Source organism: Mobula birostris, chromosome 13 (assembly GCF_030028105.1).
Source record: "Mobula birostris isolate sMobBir1 chromosome 13, sMobBir1.hap1, whole genome shotgun sequence".
NCBI classification, from domain to species: Eukaryota; Metazoa; Chordata; class Chondrichthyes; order Myliobatiformes; family Myliobatidae; genus Mobula; species Mobula birostris.
Window position 1 is genome coordinate 68,925,611 of NC_092382.1, and position 21,611 is coordinate 68,947,221.

The window sequence follows — 21,611 nt, forward strand, 5'->3', positions numbered from 1 at the left end:
TGGCCCAACCACATAGTAAGTCAGGAAACGTTCCTGGACACCAAGCATATTGTGTCCCATTTAACATTTTTGAATCAGGAGATGGGAACCAATATTAGGGAAATTGAAGTCAACAAAGACAATGACTCTGTGATATTTGCATCTTTCCAAAACCTGCCAACTTACCTGCTTCTCATTGTTCTGGTGGGCTTTTTTGGTGGTGGTGGTGGTGGTGGTGGTGGGGGTGGTGGGGGGGGGGGGGGGTCTGGGACCATAGGATACACTGAGTGATTTCTCTTCCACTTCTCTGATTTTCATCCACACCATATGCCCCTCCCCCCCGATGTCCTTCATTTCTGCAGCTACGGATATCAATTCCACTTGTCCTCCTTTCACCTCCCTCCATATGCCTTTGAAACAAATAAACCCTGCTACATCAGACATCCAATCCTGCCCATCTAACAGTCATGTCTGTGTAATGGTGATAGCATGTATCATGCACAGACTGAAACATGTTCTAAATTATTCCTATTTTAAATACTTATTGTACTGAATTAAACACATTTCAACTCATCCAGTGATACCCTTTCCACAGCCTATCATTCTCTGAACATTGCATCGACCTTTATATCAACTGCTCCACCATCTGACCTAACACTCTCTTTCCCATCCCCTGACCAACCGAGTTTAAATTGACCTCAGAAGCTCTACCAGTCCTGCCTAGAAGGACATTGGCTCATTCTAAGTACAGGTATAACCCATCGCTACGATACATTGTCAAATAGGAACAAAATTTCCATCTAAATTACCCTTCTTCTTAATCGCAGGTTCATATGTACTGAAAATTTAATTAGTAGAAAAGTACTCAATGAGGCCTGGCGTATATAAATGAAAATTATTTGTTGGCAGTTGCTAGTTTGGACTGAAGGAGAAGCACTGTTGGATGGTTCTGTGATTCTCCATCGGAGCTAATCAGCCATACCTCTGCTTAACAACCTACTAGGCTTACTGGACTAACTTGAATGTTGAAAAGCCATGTATAAAAATGGTCAATACTTGGCAATTTTCCTCAAATCGTGCATTTCTCATAAAAGAATCAGCGGAGGATGAGTGCTCTGGGAATGGAACCAATAAATGAAACAAACAGATAAAAACCAACTCACAGGTCTGTAGAAAAAGCAGCTTTATTCCATTCTCATGTTTTAGGATCTATAATAGTGAAAAAGAGAGTGAATTGTGTTCGAAGTTTCAAACACAACTTGCGACTTGTGAGATTCTCACAGCTATGGAAACATATGCACCATAGTACTTAATTTGGAGCTGCTTCATGTGCAAATATGCACAATGGTGCTTGTCGTTTCCATCTACAGTCTTACATGCAAGGTTTCAAAAATAAATTGTGGACCTTCACTGAGAATATAGCATGTTGCCCATGCTAATGAATTGGCAATGTGATACAATAATTGAAATCAGCACACAGCACATAGTTTCACCAGTGAATGAGCTACGAAAGAAGAGCCCCAGACATGAGACTAATCTTTTGACACCTTTTGTAAGAGTTCTTTAGCTGCTTACATATCAGTCATGTCAGGTGTGTGATGGAATACGTTTCACTTTCCTGGGGAGGAGTATGTCCTCACAGTTATTTTGCAATTCCATTGTTACTGTGAACAGGTAGGAAAGTGGAGCTGAGGCTAAGACAGATAGATCAATACTTTTTGACCCCAAAGGAAATTGCAATGGCACCGTAGCATTACAAATGCACAGATACATAAACATTAGAAGAGAAGTAAGAAAAGAACAAAAAATAAGTTGCCTCAAACAATCTAACTGAAGGGGATATTCACTTCCCGGGTTATAGACTGACTCATTAGAGAACATAATGGCCGAGGGGTAGAATGACTGTAGAACTACCAAGTTCCCTAGGCCTCCCATCCCATGATCCTCTCCCTTCTCCAGCCTTGTATCCGTTTTGCCAATCAACTTTCCAGCTCTTAGCTCTATCCCTCCCCTTCCTGTCTTCTCCTATCATTTTGGATCTCCCCCTCCCCCTCTCAAACCTCTTACCATCTCTTCTTTCAGATCGTCCTGACGAAGGGTCTCGGCCAGAAACGTCGACTGTACCTATTCCCATAGATGCTGCCTAGCCTACTGCGTTCACCAGCATTTTTTGTGTGTGTTGCTTGAAAAATAACAAGTGGAGTTTAACATAGACAATTGCAAGGTGCTGCACTTTGACAGGACATGCCAGGCTAAAACTTACACAGTCTGTGTTAGGGGACTGAGGTCTGAGGTGGAACAATGGGACCTAAGAATGCCGATGCGCACTGACATGGTGCCAAAAGAAATGTTGGAGTTTTCCATAGTGGGAATTAACTGTTCATTCTAACCTTTGCAGTTACTTACGAAGGTATTGAAAGAAGAAAATTACCAGCATGGATTTTTGTTCTGTCCTGTCTTTGTTTTCGTTTAGTGTTACTTTATGTTTTTTCAATGAAAACTGTCACATAGAGACCCAGATTCCACACTGGCCATGTAGAATCCAGATTAAGGTAACGGAAATTTCTGCATCTCTATTCCAGATATGAGACCCTCTCATTTCAGAGGGAAATTGCCCATAGGTAGACAGTTAAATTAGGAATTTTAAGTTAACATTTTGGAAGATTGGAATATTTGGGGAGCAATCCTAAAAGTTGTTTTTACTCACAAGAGTGCCTTCTTTTTACAGAACATAAAATATGTTGCTCAAGACTTTAGACATCGTAATTTTTACATTTGAATTTCCTTTAAAAATAGTTATGATGCAATCATAGTATTTGTCATGCAAATTACCAATTTAAATACTAGGTTGTTTCAAAAAGCAGTTTGCCATTAATTGCCCCACCATTTTAACACACACATTTATCCAGCTGTTGCTGGGTGGTCGAATCGAAATGATTTGTTCAGTCTGCCCTGACACTGTAGGGATGAGATGCAGTTGTAAAGGATATTAACATTTTCTGCCTTCCTTGCAGATAACCTTCAGGTACTGGAGAATAGCACGGACATTATGATATGACAGCAGATTATCTACAGGGACCATTTGAATCAAAACAAAAATAGAGAAGTTGGAAGGAGATTTGCAAAGCAAGGTGCTAAATGGGCAGGAATGGCTGCCACAGACTGGTGAGATCGGAAGGCAGAAGGAACAACAGGTTAGGCTTATGGGTCTACCAAAAGAGAAAGAGGACTCAAATATGTGCTATGCTTGGGAGAATGGTGTGATGGGCGTGGACAAAAACCTTCCAAATTCCAAAAGTTGCAAATGTACAGATCTGAAATAAAATTCTCAAGATGAAGTATCGCAGAGGAAATAATAATTATCAGCTTTTAGGCCCACTTACTGAACAGCTTTCAGGTAATGATAGCCATGGTAAGGTTACAGTACAGTGAGAGCAGACTCATGTGAACGTTGAGCTGGATAGCGACTCACATAAGAGGCTATCGGTTGAGGTGGTCACACCAAGCATTTTTCAACTGTCGTTTCAATCATTATAAAATATTCACAGGAGGACATCGTACACCAGGATAGTAGATGGGAAGGGCATGAAAGGACATGGATAAGTTATACTTTCAAGGCCCAGGACCCTTCCGGTTTTTCAAAACTACTAGACCATCAACCATCCACCACCCCACACCCTCAAGTGACTTAAATGATACCAGAGCCCAGGGTAACACAGAGGGGTTGGGATTAGTGTTAGAAGATGCAAGCAAATTTGTCACTTTGGCACCAAGATACCAGCACCTGCAGGTAAATTTTAATCAAACCAAAATAATGGTGCTCGCCTACAATGAGACAGTTATTCACTCACATTCTTGGAAGGCAATGAAGCAGGAGAGAGTTTAAACCTGATAGAAGGAAACGGCGATGATTAGAATTACTGGAAGCAGGTTATGCCTCAGGGGTACTCACTGTTACTACCTTAAATATAGTAGAATTAGAAAGCTAAATACAGTCCCTTCAGTAGAAAATACAGGATACGGTATTACTGGAGAAGGTTATCAAGATCAGTACCAGACTAATCAGATTGTTCATGACGTATCCCAGGTAACTCTGGATGCAGTGAAGCCCCTTCAAGGTACAACAAACCTGGTTACTGACCATATAGACTCAACTACGAAGGAAACACAAAAGACTGAGATTTGTGCCACATAGTCTACATGCTTAATAGCCATGATTGGCACAAATTTATTACAACTTGATCCATATCAAGTACCAAACTGGGTATCAGGAGGGCAGATAAAAGAATGGCTTGAAGACAAGGGACCCTTATGTCACATTACATGTCTTACACTGACCAACAGAGCACTGGGTACAGATGGTGATGTTAAAGGGTGGTTTTATCCCTGGTGTCATGAATTCTTGATTACCTGACTGGCAGACCACAGTATGTGTGCTTGCAACACTGTGTGTCTGACAGAGTGATCAGCAGCACTGGGGCTCCACAGGGGACTGTCTTGTCTCCCTTTCTCTTCACCATTTACACCTTGGACTTCAACTACTGCACAGAGTCTTGTCATCTTCAGAAGTTTTCTGATGACTCTGCCATAGTTGGATGCATCAGCAAGGGAGATGAGGTTGAGTACAGGGCTACGGTAGGAAACTTTGTCACATGGCGTGAGCAGAATTATCTGCAGTTTAATATGAAAAAGACTAAGGAGCTGGAGGTAGACCTGAGGAGAGCTAAGGTACCGGTGACCCCTGTTTCCATCCAGGGGGTCAGTGTGGACATGGTGGAGGATTACAAATACCTGGGGATACGAACTGACAATAAACTGGACTGGTCTAAGAACTCTGAGGCTGTCTACAAGAAGGGTCAGAGCCGTCTCTATTTCCTGAGGAGACTGAGGTCCTTTAACATCTGCCGGACGATGCTGAGGATATTCTACGAGTCTGTGGTGGCCAGTGCAATCATGTTTGCTGTTGTGTGCTGGGGCAGCAGGCTGAGGGTAGCAGACAACAACAGAATCAACAAACTCATTCGTAAGACCAGTGATGTTGTGAGGATGGAATTGGACTCTCTCATGGTGGTGTCTGAAAAGAGGATGCTGTCTAAGTTGCATGCCATCTTGGACAATGTCTCCCATCCACTACATAATGTACTGGGCTGGCACAGGAGTACATTCAGCCAGAGACTCATTCCACCGAGATGCAACACAGAGTGTCATAGGAAGTCATTCCTGCCTGTGGCCATCAAACTTTACAACTCCTCCCTTGGAGGGTCAGACACCCTGAGCCAATAGGCTGGTCCTGGACTTATTTCATAATTTACTGGTATAATAATATGTAAATTATTTAACTATTTATAGTTTTATTACTATTTATTATTTATGGTGCAACTGTAACGAAAACCAATTTCCCCCGGGATCAATAAAGTATGACCATGACTATGACTATTATGTTGCTGCAGAGTTCCACATTCCACAATGGGGGAATAATGTAACCTGCCCTTTGAAAGGGATTCACATTGTTGTCAAGTGTCGTGAAAACACTTAATAGATTCAGTGCCAATGAGAACTGTTTATTCTGCCTGTGAGTAATCAAGTCTTTTTTGCCATATGCATTGGTGGGACAGTCGTATTACATATCAACAGCAGGCACAAGTTTTCCAAGGACTGGAAAGTGTCCTCTGAGGTAAATTTTACCTCTATCTGTATATAATGTGACCATAGCACACCTGCTAGGTGTCCATGTGTAGTCAACAGAATGAGTGGAGGATAATGATCCTAAGATTAACATCTTTGGTTCAAGATGAGGGAGATGTTGGCCAGATGGAACTACAAGAGTAAACCCTACATCAGACTGCTTTTTAAAGATTACAGTTTCACGTTCATCACAAACATACACTCCATTCTAATTGACAAGCACCAAAAACCTGAGCCCCTGTTCCTCTCTCTGAAACTGGATTATTAACTTCCTCATCGGGAGACTATGGTTTATGCGGATCAGAAGTAGCTTCTCCTCCTTCCTGACAGTCAACACTGGTGCACCTCAAGGATACGTGTTTAGCCCACTGCTCTACTCTCTCTCTCCACCCGTCTGTGTGGCTAGGCACAGCTCAAAGGACAACCAGAAGTTTGCCAATGGCACAACTATTGTTGGCAGAATTTCAGATGGTGATAAGGAGGTGTACAGCTGTGAGGTAGATCAACTGGTCGAACAGTAACAAAACAACAAACTTGCACTCAAATTAGTAAGACCAAGGAATTGATTGTGGATTTCAGGAAGGGGAAGTAGAGGGAAGAGCAGTGGAAGGGTGGTGCCAGCAGCTTCAAGTTTCAGTTTGTCAACATCTTTGAAGATCTATGCAGGGCCTAACATATGGATACAATTACAAATAGCATGACAGCCGCTATATTTCATCAGGAGGTTTATGCGATCCTGGACGTTACCAGACTCTAGAAAATGTTAACGGATGTAACACAAAACAACAAGTTTCACAACATATGCCAGTGCTATCCAGTGCTATTCAGTGCTCGGGACCGTTTTATGGGAGGGTCTAAGACCAGGGGTCACAGCCTCAGAATGGAGGGACGTCCTTTCAGTGCGGAGATGAGGATGAATGTCGTTACCCAGAGACGATGAATCTGTGGAATGCTTTGCCTCAGGCAGCTGTGGAGGCCAAGGCTTAATGTGTATTTAAGGCAGAGTTTGATAGATTCTTGATTAGTCTGGGCATGAAGGGATACAGGGAGAAGGAAAATTAGATCAGCCACGATGTAATGGCGGAGCAGACTCAATGGGCCAAATAGCCTAATTCTGGTCCTCTGTCTTATGGGGTAGATCTGGGGTGGCTTGTTTGCAGGATATTCAGGGACGGATAAGTCGTGTAGGGCCCTGGTGAACTTTTTAAATTACAGTAAGTTTGGGAGGCGGGATGTGGCTTCTGTTATCCTCCCATTGCAGTGGGCGGCGGCAACACTATAAAGAGTAAGAATCAGGAATCACAGGCTGTACAAAACGAGAGTGTGTGTCAGATCTGTATCTGATTGACTTGCCCGAACGGGCCGACAAGGCAGAAACTCACACAAGTGGAGCTACGTCCGGAAAGTACAATTTATCCGTTTTAGAGTGTTTTTTTCTGTTCGGTGAATTGAACTGGGGACACTGCCGAATATCAGACCAGCAACACTCCGCGACAGGCGCAAATACTCACCGGTGAGCCGGGAGCCTCTCTCGACGGGCGAAAACTTTCCCCAAACTCCGGACCGAGGTAACACTGAATGCGGAAGGACGGAGGGAAACGGCCGCCCAGCCGGAGATCAGCGCATGCGCAGCATGATATCCGCGACTGTTTGCTTCTCGGTGCAACAGAGCTGCAGTAGCTGTCGTTTCACTGGCTCTTCACTCAACCCTGGAGCATCTGGACAGCAAAGGTACAAACATCGGGATGCTCTTTATCGACGACAGCTCGGCATTTAATACTATCACCCCCTCAAACCTAAACAATACGTTTCAAATTTGGTCTCAATATACCCTTGTGCTACTGGACGCTCCGGCGGCTGCCTTGCAGACGCCGGTCAGTTTTATATCGATTGTTATTACTGTTAATTAATCATTGCCCGATGTCAGTCATCGAAAAGTAACGAATCATGTAGGGGTCCTTTAGAGGATAGACTCTGAAATGGTTTCTGGAATCCTCAGCTCCTACTTGTGGTGGGGACCAGCTCATGATATGCAGATTCTCAAAAGTTTGTTCCCAGTCAGTTTAGATTGGCAGCAACATCTCCTCCACAACCTCATCAGCATAGGTCACCATGAGGCTGTGCGTTTAGCCCTCTGCTTTACACATATGACCATGTGGCTAAACATAGAAAATAGGTGCAGGAGTAGGCCATTCGGCCCTTCGAGCCTGCACCGCCATTCAGTATGATCATGGCTGATCATCCAACTCAGAACCCTGTACCAGCCTAGCCTCCATACCCTCTGATCCCTTTAGCCACAAGGGCCATATCTAACTCCCTCGTAAATACAGCCAATGAACTGGCCTCAACTGTTTCCTGAGGCAGAGAATTCCACAGATTTACGACTCTCTGTGTGAAGAAGTTTTTCCTAATCTCGGTCCTAAAAGGCTTCCCCTCTATCCTCAAACTGTGACCCCTCATTCTGGACTTCCCCAACATCAGGAACAATCTTCCTGCATCTAGCCTGTCCAATCCCTTTAGGATTTTATACGTTTCAATCAGGTCCCCCCTCAATCTTCTAAATTCCGACGAGTATAAGCCTAGTTCATCCAGTCTTTCATCATATGAAAGTCCTGCCATCCCAGGAATCAATCTGGTAAACCTTCTTTGTACTCCTTCTATGGCAAGGATGTCTTTCCTCAGATTAGGGGACCAAAACTGCACATAATACTCCAGGTGTGGTCTCACCAAGGCCTTGTACAACTGCAGTAGTACCTCCCTGCTCCTGTACTCCAGTCCTCTCGCTATAAATGCCAGCACCATTCACCTTTTTCACCGCCTGCTGTACCTGCATGCCCACTTTCAATGACTGGTGTATAATGACACCCAGGTCTCGTTTCACCTCCCCTTTTCCTAATCGGCCACCATTCAGATAATAATCTGTTTTCCTGTTTTTGCCACCAAAGTGGATAACTTCACATTTATCCACATTAAATTGCATCTGCCATGAATTTGCCCACTCACCTAACCTATCCAAGTCACCCTGCATCCTCCTCGCATCCTCCTCACAGCTAACACTGCCGCCCAGCTTCGTGTCATCTGCAAACTTGGAGATGCTGCATTTAATTCCCTCATCCAAGTCATTAATATATATTGTAAACAACTGGGGTCCCAGCACTGAGCCTTGCGGTACCCCACTAGTCACTGCCTGCCATTCTGAAAAGGTGCCGTTTATTCCCACTCTTTGCTTCCTGTCTGCCAACCAATTCTCTATCCACATCAATACCATACCCCCAGTATCGTGTGCTTTAAGTTTGCACACTAATGTCCCGTGTGGGACCTTGTCAAAAGCCTTTTGAACGTCCAATTATACCACATCCACTGGTTCTCCCCTATCCACTCTACTAGTTACATCCTCAAAAAATTCTATGAGATTCGTCAGACATGATTTTCCTTTCACAAATCCATGCTGACTTTGTCCGATGATATCACCACTTTCCAAATGTGCTGTTATCACATCTTTGATAACTGACTCTAGCATTTTCCCCACCACCGACGTTAGGCTAACCGATCTATAATTCCCTGGTTTCTCTCTCCCTCCGTTTTTTAAGAAGTGTGGTTACATTAGCCACCCTCCAATCCTCAGGAACTAGTCCAGAATGTAAAGAGTTTTGAAAAATTATCACTAATGCATCCACTATTTCTTGCGCTACTTCCTTAAGCACTCTGGGATGCAGACCATCTGGCCCTGGGGATTTATCCGCCTTTAATCCCTTCAATTTACCTAACACCACTTCCCTACTAACATGTATTTCCCTCAGTTCCTCCATCTCACTGGACCCTCTGTCCCCTACTATTTCTGGAAGATTATTTATGTCCTCCTTAGTGAAGACAGAACCAAAGTAATTATTCAATTGGTCTGCTATGTCCTTGCTCCCCATAATCAATTCACCTGTTTCTGTCTGTAGGGGACCTACATTTGTCTTAACCAATCTTTTTCTTTTCACATATCTATAAAAGCTTTTACAGTCAGTTTTTATGTTCTCTGCCATTTTTCTCTCATAATCTTTTTTCCCCTTCCTAATTAAGCCCTTTGTCCTCCTCTGCTGAACTCTGAATTTCTCCCAGTCCTCAGGTGAGCCACTTTTTCTGGCTAATTTGTATGCTTCTTCTTTGGAATTGATACTATCCCTAATTTCCCCTGTCAGCTACGGGTGCACTACCTTCCTTGATTTATTCTTTTGCCAAACTGGGATGAACAATTGTTGTAGTTCATCCATGCGATCTTTAAATGCTTGCCATTGCATATCCACCGTCAACCCTTTAAGTGTCATTTGCCAGTCTATCTTAGCTAATTCACGTCTCATACCTTCAAAGTTACCCTTCTAAGCACAGCTCCGATCCATATTCAGGTTTGCTGATGATAGCCCCGGCATAGGCCGAAACAAGTGTGGTGACAAATCAGCATGTAGGAAGGAAACTGAAAATCTGGCCCAGTGTTGCCACAATAACAGCATCTCACTCAATGTCAGCAAGACCGGGGAGCTGATTAGTGACTTCAGGAGGAGGGACCCAGACGTCCATGAGCCTGTCCTCATCAGGGGATCACTTTTTTATTTGCACAATAGTCTTTATCACAGTGTTTGCTTGTCGGCCTTGTTGGGAACGGTCTTTCATTGATTCTATTCTGGTTCTTCAATTTAATGTGTATGCCCACAAGTAAACAAATCTCAGGTTTGCATATGGTGACCTGTGTGTAATTTCATTTCATATTTCAGAGTAAATTTATTCTGTGATCTCCCAGGCCCGATTACTACTTCCACCCTTCATCACTCTCCTCCCCCGGATCCACCTCACACTTACCTAAATCTTCCCAGCTCTGCCCTCACCCCTTCCCCTCACTGTCCCCTGACCCTCAGTCTGGGTCTGCAATGTCAGCTGTTCATTTCCCTCCACAGGTGCCGCCTGAGATTTCTGCCCGATCCTCAGTTTCGTGCTTTCTGCAGTCCCTGCTCATCTGGTGACGTCTGCCTTATGTGAGGAGTCTGACTGAGTCTTCACAGCCCTTTGAGTCTCATGATTCACTATACTCTGAGGGAAGACATTTCTCCTCCTCCCAGTCCTGAACAGCCCACCACTTTTCTGCTATTGTGGCCCCTGTTTCAACCACTAATGATGTTGTGCATTTCAATCAGTTCACCTTTCAGTCCTCAATTCTCTAAAAGGAACAGTTCCCACATTTCATCTTTCTTCTGGGATTACCACACCATTCTGGGATCGTTATGAAGAATCTTCATTCTGCTCTCTATGACAAATATTACCTAACCTCTTTCTTAAACCATTGTGTAATTAATTTCCATCTTCAACAGCCCTGTGTGACTCTGAACACTCACCTCCATCCCCCTGTCACTACTTCCAACTTCTCACCTCCCCTCTCCTGGATCCAGCTCTCGCTCTATAGTTGATGTCAAACACCCACACCTCAGCCCTTTTTTCTCTGGTCATCTCCCATCCACTTACAGTCCAGAGCGAGGGCATCGACCCAAAATCTCAACTAACCATTTCTGTCACCAGATGCTGCCTTTGTGGCTGAGGTCCAGTCCTGATGAAGGATTTCAGCCTGAAATGTTGATTGTTTCCCCTCTTCCATAGATGATGCCTGGCTTTCTGATTTCCTCCAGTGTTTTGCGTGTGTTGCCTGAGGTGCTCCAGGAGTTCATTCTTTGCACAACGAACCTCTGTGAGAAAAGAGAGCAGGATTTTACACAGTTTTTTAGCTGCAATCTCAACAAAGCTCAAGGAAGAGTGAGAGGATATTTTCAGTCTTTTACCCAGTAACTCTTCCAGTAAATACCTTTGACCTCCCTCCCTACCCACTGCACATCAGTCCCTTCACGATATAAACACAGTGTTTCTGTGTCTGCTGCAGAAGTGGGTGACCGCTCCTTGCCAGCTGACCTGTCCCCATCCACTCAGTTTCCCTTTGTCACCCTGAAGCCTCTTGACGATACAATCACTACTCAAACCTCAGGAGGTTTCTCACTTTCAATTGAGTTTAATTGCCGAGTGCACAAGTATAGGGAGTTCCAGGCACAGCGAAACACTTACTTGCAGCAGCATCACAACCTCAGAAAGGCGCTGCCAAAGTTATACCAACATGTCTCCTGCCCCACTAGACGCCCGAATATACTTGACCACTGCTACACAGCAGTCAAGGATGCCTACCGTTCCGTCCCACGACCTCACTTCGGAAAATCGGACCATCAGGCCGTACTCCTCCTCCCGGCTTACAAACAGAAACTGAAGCGGGAGGAAACAGTGTCAAAAGTAGTGTCGCGTTGGACTGAGGAAACGGATGAGGTCCCTCATGACTGCTTTGAATCGGTGGACTGGTTAGTATTCAAGGACTCGGCAGCTAACCTCGATGAGTATGCCTCAGCTGTCACAGACTTCATTTGGAAATGCACGGAGGACTGCGTGTCTCGCAAGACGATCTGGGTATTCCCTAACCGGAAACCTTGGATGAATTATGAGGTCAAGTCCCTTTTAAAGGCTAGAGCTGCGGCTTTTAGGTCTGGGGATACCAGTCGCTACATGAAGTCCAGGCGTGAACTCCGGAAAGCCGTTAAGGGCACCAAGAGTCAATATCAAGCCAAGCTGAAAGCCCAGGCTAACCAAAGGGATGCCAAAAGACTATGGCTGGGTCTAAATTTGATCACTGGGCGCAAAGTAAAGGCTGGGAATATCAATAACTGTGGCGCTTCTCTTCCTGACGAACTTAACGTATTCTACGCAGGATTCGAACAGAAGAGGAGCGTCCCGCTCCCTCCGGATGAACCGGACCTGGTGGCATCAAGATCCATCGTCACCAAGAAGGACGATAGAAGTGCCTTCCTGAAGATAAATCCAAGGAAGGTGACGGGCCCAGATGGCGTCCCAGGACGGTTTCTCCGGGCCTGTGCAAATGAGCTAGCTGGAGTGTTTGCTGACATCTTCAACTGCTCCTTGCTTCAGTCTAAGATCCCCTCGTGTTTTAATAAGGCAACGATAATCCCAGTGCCGAAGAAGAGCAAGGTGGCATGCCTGAATGACAATCGACCTGTGGCTCTGACATCAATTGCTATCAAGTGCTTCGAGAGATTGGTTATGGCACACATCAACCACAGCCAGGATGCAGGCTGTAAAAACAGGGGACAGGCTCTCCTCTACAATCACACTGAGCACCAGTGCCCCACAAGGCTGTGTACTCAGCTCCCTGCTGTACTCACTGTACACCCATGATTGTGTAGCCAAGTTTCCATCAAATTCAATATATCAGTTTGCTGATGACACAACAATTGTAGGCCGTATCTCGGGTAAAGATGAGTTTGAGTACAGAGAGGAAATTAAGAAGCTGGTGGCACGGTGCGAAGACAATAACCTATCCCTCAACGTCAGCAAGACAAAGGAATTGGTTGTTGACTTCAGAAGGAGTAGCGGACCGCACGACCCAATTTACATCGGTTGTGCCCAAGTGGAACAGGTCAAAAGCTTTAAGTTCCTCGGGGTCAATATCACAAATGACCTGACTTGGTCCAACCAAGCACAGTTCGCTGCCAAGAAGGCCCAACAGCGCCTTTACTTCCTGAAAATACTAAAGAAATTTGGCCTGTCCCCTAAACCCTCACTATTTTTTATAGATGCACCGTAGAAAGCATTCTTCTGGGGTGCGTCACAACCTGGTATGGAAGTTGTCCTGTCCAAGACTGAAAGAAGCTGCAGAAGATCACGAATACGGTGCAGCACATCACACAAACCAATCTTCCATCCGTGGACTCACTTTACACCGCACGCTGTCGGAGCAGTGCTGCCAGGATAATTAAGGACACGACCCACCCAGCCAACACACTTTTCGTCCCTCTTCCCTCCGGGAGAAGTCTCAGGACCTTGAAAACTCGTACAGCGAGATTTGGGAACAGCTTCTTTCCAACTGTGATAAGACTGCTGAATGGATCCTGACCCGGATCTGGGCCGTACCCGCCAAATATCCGGACCTGCCTCTTGGTTTTTTTTTGCACTACCTTATTTTCCATTTTTCTATTTATGTTTTTTAACTTAATTTTTTAATATTTACTAATTTTAACTATTTTTAATATTTAATATTTGTAATCCAGGGAGTGGGAAGTGCAGAATCAAATATCGATGTGATGATTGTACGTTCTAGTATCAATTGTTTGGTGACAATAAAGTATAAAGTATGGTTGTTATTGCCCACAACCATTGGACACTGGAAGCAAATGAGCTAACTTCACTCACCCCATCACTGACCCGTTCCCACAATCCATGGAGCCACCTTCAAGGACCTTTCACCTGATGCTTCAGATATTTTTTGCTCAATTATTTATATATTGTTATTATTTTCTGGATTTGCTCAGTCTGTTCTCTTTTTTACATTGTGTCAGTCCTGTTGTGTGTGGTCTTCCACTGAATCTATTGTGTCTCTTCGATTGATTATGTATGCCCGCAATGCTGACAATGAATCTCAGCATTATACAAGGCATACTTTGATAACAAAATTACTTTGAAGTTGTGCTTATAAATGTAGATTAGTTAGATTATTCAGCTCTGTATCAAACAAAATAAAAGAAATGAATTTTGCATCATTTTGCCATATAAATATAAATTCTCCTTCAACAACACACTCAGGAATGTACAGGTAGAGAGATGTCAAGGGTAAGTTGTTTTTTACGCAGAGAGTGCCAAGTGCGTGGAACGGTGGCGGAGGCAGATATGGTAGGGTGTTTTCCTGGATAGGAACATGGGGTTTAGAAATAGAGAGGGCTATAGGTAACACTTGGTAATTTCTGCGCTAACTACATGTTGGGGACAGCTCTGTGGGCCGAAGGGCCTGTATCATGCTGTAGGTTTTCTACGTTTCTATGTTGGATTTGGTATCTCAGCCAAATTGTTGACACAGCTTGGGAACAACTGGGCTCCAAGCCCCAGTCCCTACAACACCGACTAGGACATCCTGCAGGTCTGGGGAGAGTCCGGTTATTCCATCTCTGTAAACACAAAGACAACAGGAACAGGAGCAGGCCACTCGACCCCTCCAGCTCGTCCTGTCATTCAGTAAGACCCCGGGCCTGTCCGTCGTTGACCACCAGCACCACTCCTAGCCCTACTTTGCCATGACCATTGCAATAGGTCAACAGTTGCCGGTGTTTGCCCCCAATGTGGTGAATCGCCACCACCGTGGGCTCAGACATTTCCACAGATGAGCCCCTCCTGTCCCCACCGGGACAAACATCCTGTCCGCCCCCTCTCTCATCGTCAGCGACTCCGGCCTCAGGAGACGCTTCACAAACGCCCCAACTTCCCTCGGGGGGAAATGGAAATAAATCAGAAAGCGGACATTTACTTTGGGATTTGTTCCGCTTTGACGGTGCTTTCGAATGGGAGCGGATGATGATGTAAGCGAGGGTAACGCCCTCTCGGCGGGTCCGCCTCCGCTATTGGGTGTAACCAGTGATTGACATCACCCGGCACCAATGGGAATTGCAGTAGATCCAAAACCCTCTGTTGTCAGAGGGGGAGGGGGAGGTGTCAGATGATCGTTTGCTCAGCCGTTAAACCGTTTCAGCGCGTGTGTGGCGCACGTGACGACAGATCCCGAATGGGGAGCGCGTGTGGGTGCCAGTGTGACGTCACTTGGGGGTGCGGTTGTGTTTTAAAACACCTTAATAGATATTTCTCATAAGTTCAGTGGTATAACAAAATTAATTACCGTTTTCATCCTGAATCCAAATCTAAAACAGAATTATAGCGGTGTGTATACACAACCTCTCGACTGTCTCTCCTGGTAAATTAACACTGACAAATTTGAGATGACCCTTCCTTTAGCAGCCGGAATCATTCAGATAGTTGATCGCTGAGAAGAATTATGTTTATTCATCTTTAAAGTTCACCCAGAGACGGCTGGACGAAGTTGATGTGGAGGTCGGGGTGTCCAAGTGAAAGGGCCGGAATGCCGAACCTTCTGCGTTGTCGCTCCGACCTCCGACCTCCGACCATGGATAGCGCCGTGCTATTGGCGACATGGCGACCTCCACCACCGGTGGAGCCGCGAGGGCCTCCATCCACTGTTGGCGACATGGCGACCTCCGAGCACGGGTGGCGCTGCGGCGAACTCCTGGTAAGTGCAGGAGCGGTCCGATCCTCCCCCAGGTGTCGTTGGTGGTGTTCCTGTCCGGGCGGCGGTGAGGAACTGACTGATCCCGAGTTTGTTTAAATCGAGGGTCGATGGCAGTGGGAAAGGGCCGGGACGGAGCTCTGCTGAACGGCTGGAGGTTGCAGGCTCTCCAGGGCCGCAGCCCCGATCTGAGTTTTACGCCCGAGCCCGGACTGCGGGGTCAGTTAGTTGTGGTTCCCAAGCTGGCAGGGGGATTGAAGTGAAGGGGAGCTGTCTGTCTGAGTGGGGCGAGGTTATGGATGGATGTAGGGTAAGTGGTGGGAAGTGGTGTGGGACCACAGGCGGGAGGGGGGCTTCTGGGAGAATTTGTTATGATTATTGACATTGCGTGACCCCGGGGTGAATGGGTCCGAGGGCAAATTAAATCGCAAACTAGGGAGGAGCTGGTCCATTGGGGCAGACAGCACGCGTGTCCTTTCAGGAAACAGCAATTCCCTCTTCATATTAATCACTGTCTAGTTCTGCTGTTAAGTTTGTGTTTGTTACAGAGCCCGAAAGTCTGGGAACAGCCGTCACCGACATGGGCTGCGAGTGCATATTGGTGGCGGGGGCGGGGGCGGGGGGGATGGACATGAAGTCAGGGACCCATGCAACAGAGAAGGACACGGGTTTGTACAGCCTCCTGTGATTTATACATTTCCTGCAGTCGGTTCGGATCTGGTGACATCTGGATGTGAGAAAGTGAAGAGGGAAGGGGCTGAGGAGAGAGTCTTAACAGAGGAAACATGGTCAGGTTTGAAGGGGTGGAGAAGCTGTCTGATAGATCGTTTTAGTTTTTTTATGATCTCACAGATGGTGAAAGAGGGGAGAGGCTTCTTGAGGAAGAGAGTCAATCAGAGCTGAGCGTGGTTGAGAATGTACAGAGTACAGTCAGCAAGTTTGTAGCAAGTAACTTCAAGCAATCACTTTTTTTGAAAGATGGTATAAACACACCCCTTTGTCCTCTTCCTGCTCCTTACCGCTCCCTGCCCACCTTCTGTCTCCTCCCTGTCTTCCCCTCAACACCCCCCCCCCCATTGGTCGTAGGTTAAGATTGAAAGGTGAAATGTTTTTGGCGAATCTGAGGGGTACATTTTTTGCTCAGACATTGGTGAGAGTAGAACGAGCTGCCAACGGAAGTCCTGGATGCAGGTTTGATTTTCATTCTAGAGTGAAATTTGGATACGGGAGGTGTCTGACGGCTGTGGTGCAGGTGGATGGAACTAGCCAGTTTAAAAAAAACTCTTTCGGTTCTGTTGTGCTGTAAGTAATATTCTGATTTATAATTTCTACAGTCAGTGCTCTGCTTTGAATGTCTGAAGCCAGTAATTTACAGAATGGGTGAAGAGGCTGTCCATTCACTGTTCCTGTCAAAGACAAGTTGAAGCCCTGTCATGTAATGGGAGAGTTCACTGTCGGTCAAAAGCCGCTTCTACTGTACCAGTGATTGATTGGCCTGCATGAATGATGCAGCAGCTCCTTCCCGCTGGCTGCCCATTGACTGTTCCTGTGCTCAAGGTCAAAATTCACGGGTTTGGTGAGGGCAACAGAAGACACTCATTGCGAATAAGCAAATAAACCACTTATTTTCAAACATGTCAACCAAACATCTAAGAACCACCCCCTCCTAAGTTACACAAACTAGAAAACTAAATGTTTTACAAACAGACAGTTAGCTCAGAGTGCATGTGGCACTGTGTATATCTCAGCAGACTTCCCCAAAGTGCCTTCAGCAATGGCTGTGATGTCAGTGTGAGCACGAGTGCCTGGGGATGAAAGAAGGGAGTCGAGCCTCCCACACTGCCTATCCTCATACCCCTGAGACACCTGAAATCGGACACTGGCACCGTGGCATAACAGGTAACCAACGGAAAAGAGCTGCTGCATCTTTCATACGGGCCAATCAATGACCATCATTGTAGAAGCGGCTTTCAACCAACTAGGAAACTAACGACCCCCAAACCGCTCCCTTTACAAGACAGAGCTGCAGTAATGAGCCTGGTCTCAAAGACAAGCATGCATTTTGCCTTCTTAACCACCCTATCAACCTGTGTAGCTACTCTCAGAGAGCGATGAAATTGGACCCCACGATCCCTCTGTTCATCAGAACTTGTTGCTTGTGAGACCATGTTCTTTTGGGTCTTGCCGGAACAGTGTACTGTCTCCTTTTAAATTTGACCTACCAAGGTGCAGCACCTCTAATTTGGCTGGGTTAAAAGAGCATCTGCCATTTTTCTGCCCATATCTGTAACAGTTCTACAGGATATCCCACTGTATTCATTTCCAGTCAGCCAATCTTTGTATCATCTACGTATTTACTGATGCAGCCATGTACATTTTCATCCAGGTCATTTATGTAGATCACAAAGATCCACAAATCAGTTAGAATCAGTCCCTTCAACCACTTCCCAGTGTCTCCTATGGACAAACTAGTTCTGAACACAGTTCCCTATGGATCCCATGCAACTTAACACTCTGGATCAACCTCCCATGTGGGAGTTTACTCAAACACCTGACTCACCTTACTGGAGAGACTTGTTCTGGAGCTGCTCCGGCCTATGGTTAGGCCACTTAGATCCCCTCCAGTTCGCCTACCAGCCCCGACTAGGAGTTGAGGATGCCACCATCTACCTGCTGAACCGTGTCTATGCCCACCTGGACAGGCCTGCGAGCCCTGTGAGGGTCATGTTTTTTGACTTCTCCAGTGTGCTCAACACCATCCGCACTGCTCTGCTGGGGGAGAAGCTGACAGTGATGCAGGTGGATGCTTCCCTGGTATCATGGACTCTTGATTACCTGACTGGCAGACCACAGCACATGTGCTTGCAACACTGTGTGTCCAACAGAGTGATCAGCAGCACTGGGGCTCCACAGAGGACTGTCTTGTCTCCCTTTCTCTTCACCATTTACACCTCGGACTTCAACTACTGCACAGAGTCTTGTCATCTTCAGAAGTTTTCTGATGACTCTGCCATAGTTGGATGCATCAGCGGGGAGATGAGGCTGAGTACAGGGCTACGGTAGGAAACTTTGTCACATGGTGTGAGCAGAATTATCTGCAGCTTAATGTGAAAAAGACTAAGGAGCTGGTGGTAGACCTGACGAGAGCTAAGGTACTCTATTTCCTGAGGAGACTATTTGCTGTTGTGTGCTGGGGCAGCAGGCTGAGGGTAGCAGACAGCAACAGAATCAACAAACTCATTCATAATGCCAGTGATGTTGTGGGGATGGAACTGGACTCTCTGACGGTGGTGTCTGAAAAGAGGATGCTGTCCAAGTTGCATGCCATCTTAGTCAATGTTTCCCATCCTCTACATAATGTACTGGGTGGGCACAGGAGTACATTCAGCCAGAGACTCATTCCACCGAGATGCAGCACAGAACATCATAGGAAGTCATTCCTGCCTGTGGCCATCAAACTTTACAACTCCTCCCTTGGAGGGTCAGACACCCTGAGCCAATAGGCTGGTCAGGGCCATGCATATCCTTAGACAGAGACGGATAGGACATTTCAGTGCCACAGTAACAGTACAAGTGTACAGATATACAAATATTAGCAGAGAAGTAAGAAAGAACAAAACCTTAAAAATAAGATGTCCAAATTTACAAGTCAAACCTTACAAGATTTCCAAGTTCGCACCATCCAGATAAGAAGTGATAGAAGTATTGTACAGGGTGTTGGCGATAGCAGGGTCTGGTAAACAGAACTCTGCTTAACCGAGGTTAATAACAGTCTAACAGGAAAGCGGCATCACTTCCCCGGCTACTGGTTGACTCATTTTAGTGACGTTCTATAGCGCTTTTTGGAGCAGCGCGGTTGACTTAGTCTATTACTGAAAGTGCTCCTCTGTTCAGCCAAGGTGGCACGCAGAGTGTGGGAAACATTGTTCAGAATTGATTATCCGGAGGGTCCTTTGTCCTACCACAGCCTCCAGTGTTTCCAGTTTACCTCCTACCATAGAACCAGACTTTCTCATCAGTTTGTTGGCATCACAGTGTTGACGTCATTGCCCCAGCACACCACCGCATAGAACATTGCACTGGCGACAACAGATTGGTAGATCATGTGAAGGAGAGGTCTGCATACTCCAAAGGGCCACTGCCTCATTAGGAAGTAGAGGCAACTCTGTCGCTCCTTGAACACAGCCTCTGTGTTGGTGCTCCACTCACATCTGTCGACCCCAAGTTTCTTGTAGGTCCTCACCACATCCACGTCCTCATCAGCTGTAGTAACAGGGAGCAGTACAGACTTGGTTTTCATAAATTCCATCACCATCTCCTTTGACATACTGACGTGGAGCTGCAGATGATTTGCCTTGCACCATTTGACAAAGTCCTCCACCAGGACCCTGTATTCATCTTCCCATCCTCCCCTTATACACCCAAATAATACTGAGCCCACAGAAAATTTCTGCAGATAGCAGGACTCAGTGTTGTATCTAAAGTCCGAGGTATACTGGGTAAACAGGAAGAGATCTGTAGCTATGTTAAACCTTAAGGTGTTGTGTTCACTGTTTCTGAACTGCTTACTCAGTGAAATGTTTATCACCTGGCCAGGCTCATTACTCACCAGGTTCTCTACAGCTCTGTCATGTGAGGACTTAGTTTACATGTTTTCTGTAGATGCTGGTCATCGATTGGCCCGCATGAATGATGCAGTAGCAGCTTGCCATTGGTTGCCTTGTATGCCACGGCGCCGGTGTCCGACTTCGGGTATCTCAGGGATATAAGAACATCAGGTATGGCAGGCTCGCTCCTCTTTCATCCTCAGCGTCGACACTGAAGTAACACTGAAAATCTGCTGCAGATATCGAAGGGCCCATGCGCGTTCCTGGCAAAGTATCTGTTTGTGGAATATAGTTTTGTAGCTTGTGTAACTTGTGTCGGGGGACGCGGGGGGCATAGATGAAGTATCTGTTTGTGGAATATAGTTTTGTAGCTTGTGTAACTTGTGTGGGGAGGCGGGGAGATAGGTATTTGATAGAACCTTTTACTGTTTGTAAATAAATAATTCTTTCTTTTTTCATTCCTTTTATTGGTTTTTGAAAAAAAGAAGTGTGTATACAAACAGGAGGAGAATATCTCTGACAATATGTCAATAACAGTACATACAAAAGGTAAAATAAACAATATCAGAATCACACATAGTGTTGATCTACAAAGTATAAATTTGATACAGAATGTATAATACAGAAAAAAAGAATGTAAACTCATTCTCTTATCAATTTATGAAGAAAGGAAGGACTATTAGAAAGTTTATATTAAAAGCAAGCAAAAAAAAAAATCACTATCCTAAACAGAAAAAAAAAGACCAGGATTCTCCAGCCTGAGAGAAAAACTGAAAAAAGAGAGACTCGCTGATCAAATCCAAGGTTCTGAAAAATTAGCTGGAAGAGAATCAGATCAGATGAAAATATTGAATGAAAAGTCGCCAGATTTCTTCAAATTTAAAGGATGTTTAAATTAAATAATTAATGTGCTTATTCATAATCAGTGTCTTCTATCACACTTACCAGACCCATGAACCTGCTTCCTCTGAACAAGCTCCCCGTCTTGTTAGGTTATCTGAATACTGGTTTAAGAAACTGTTCTGCATGTACCTGACAAACGCTGGCACATCTATATCAGCAGCACTAAGAAAAAACCAGTTGCTAGTGGGGAAGTCAAAATTCCCCATGACAGCAACCCGATTGCTTTTACATCGGTCTTAATCTGCCTCAGTGTTCATCAAATTTGATAGGCACGTGGATGAGAGATA

General features: G+C 45.4%; 1 protein-coding gene across 2 annotated transcripts in view; it reads right to left on the bottom strand.

Annotated features, from left to right (window-relative positions):
* Positions 1 to 7,295, bottom strand: part of LOC140206936 (NACHT, LRR and PYD domains-containing protein 3-like) — a 78,285-nt gene extending 70,990 nt beyond the window's left edge. The window contains exon 1 of one of the 2 annotated variants that reach the window (XM_072275229.1): positions 7,176 to 7,295. The gene's annotated coding sequence lies outside the window, so the exon portion shown is untranslated. The remainder of the gene's footprint in view (positions 1 to 7,175) is intronic. The other variant, XM_072275228.1, reaches the window with a different exon arrangement.
* Positions 7,296 to 21,611: the final 14,316 nt, after the last annotated feature.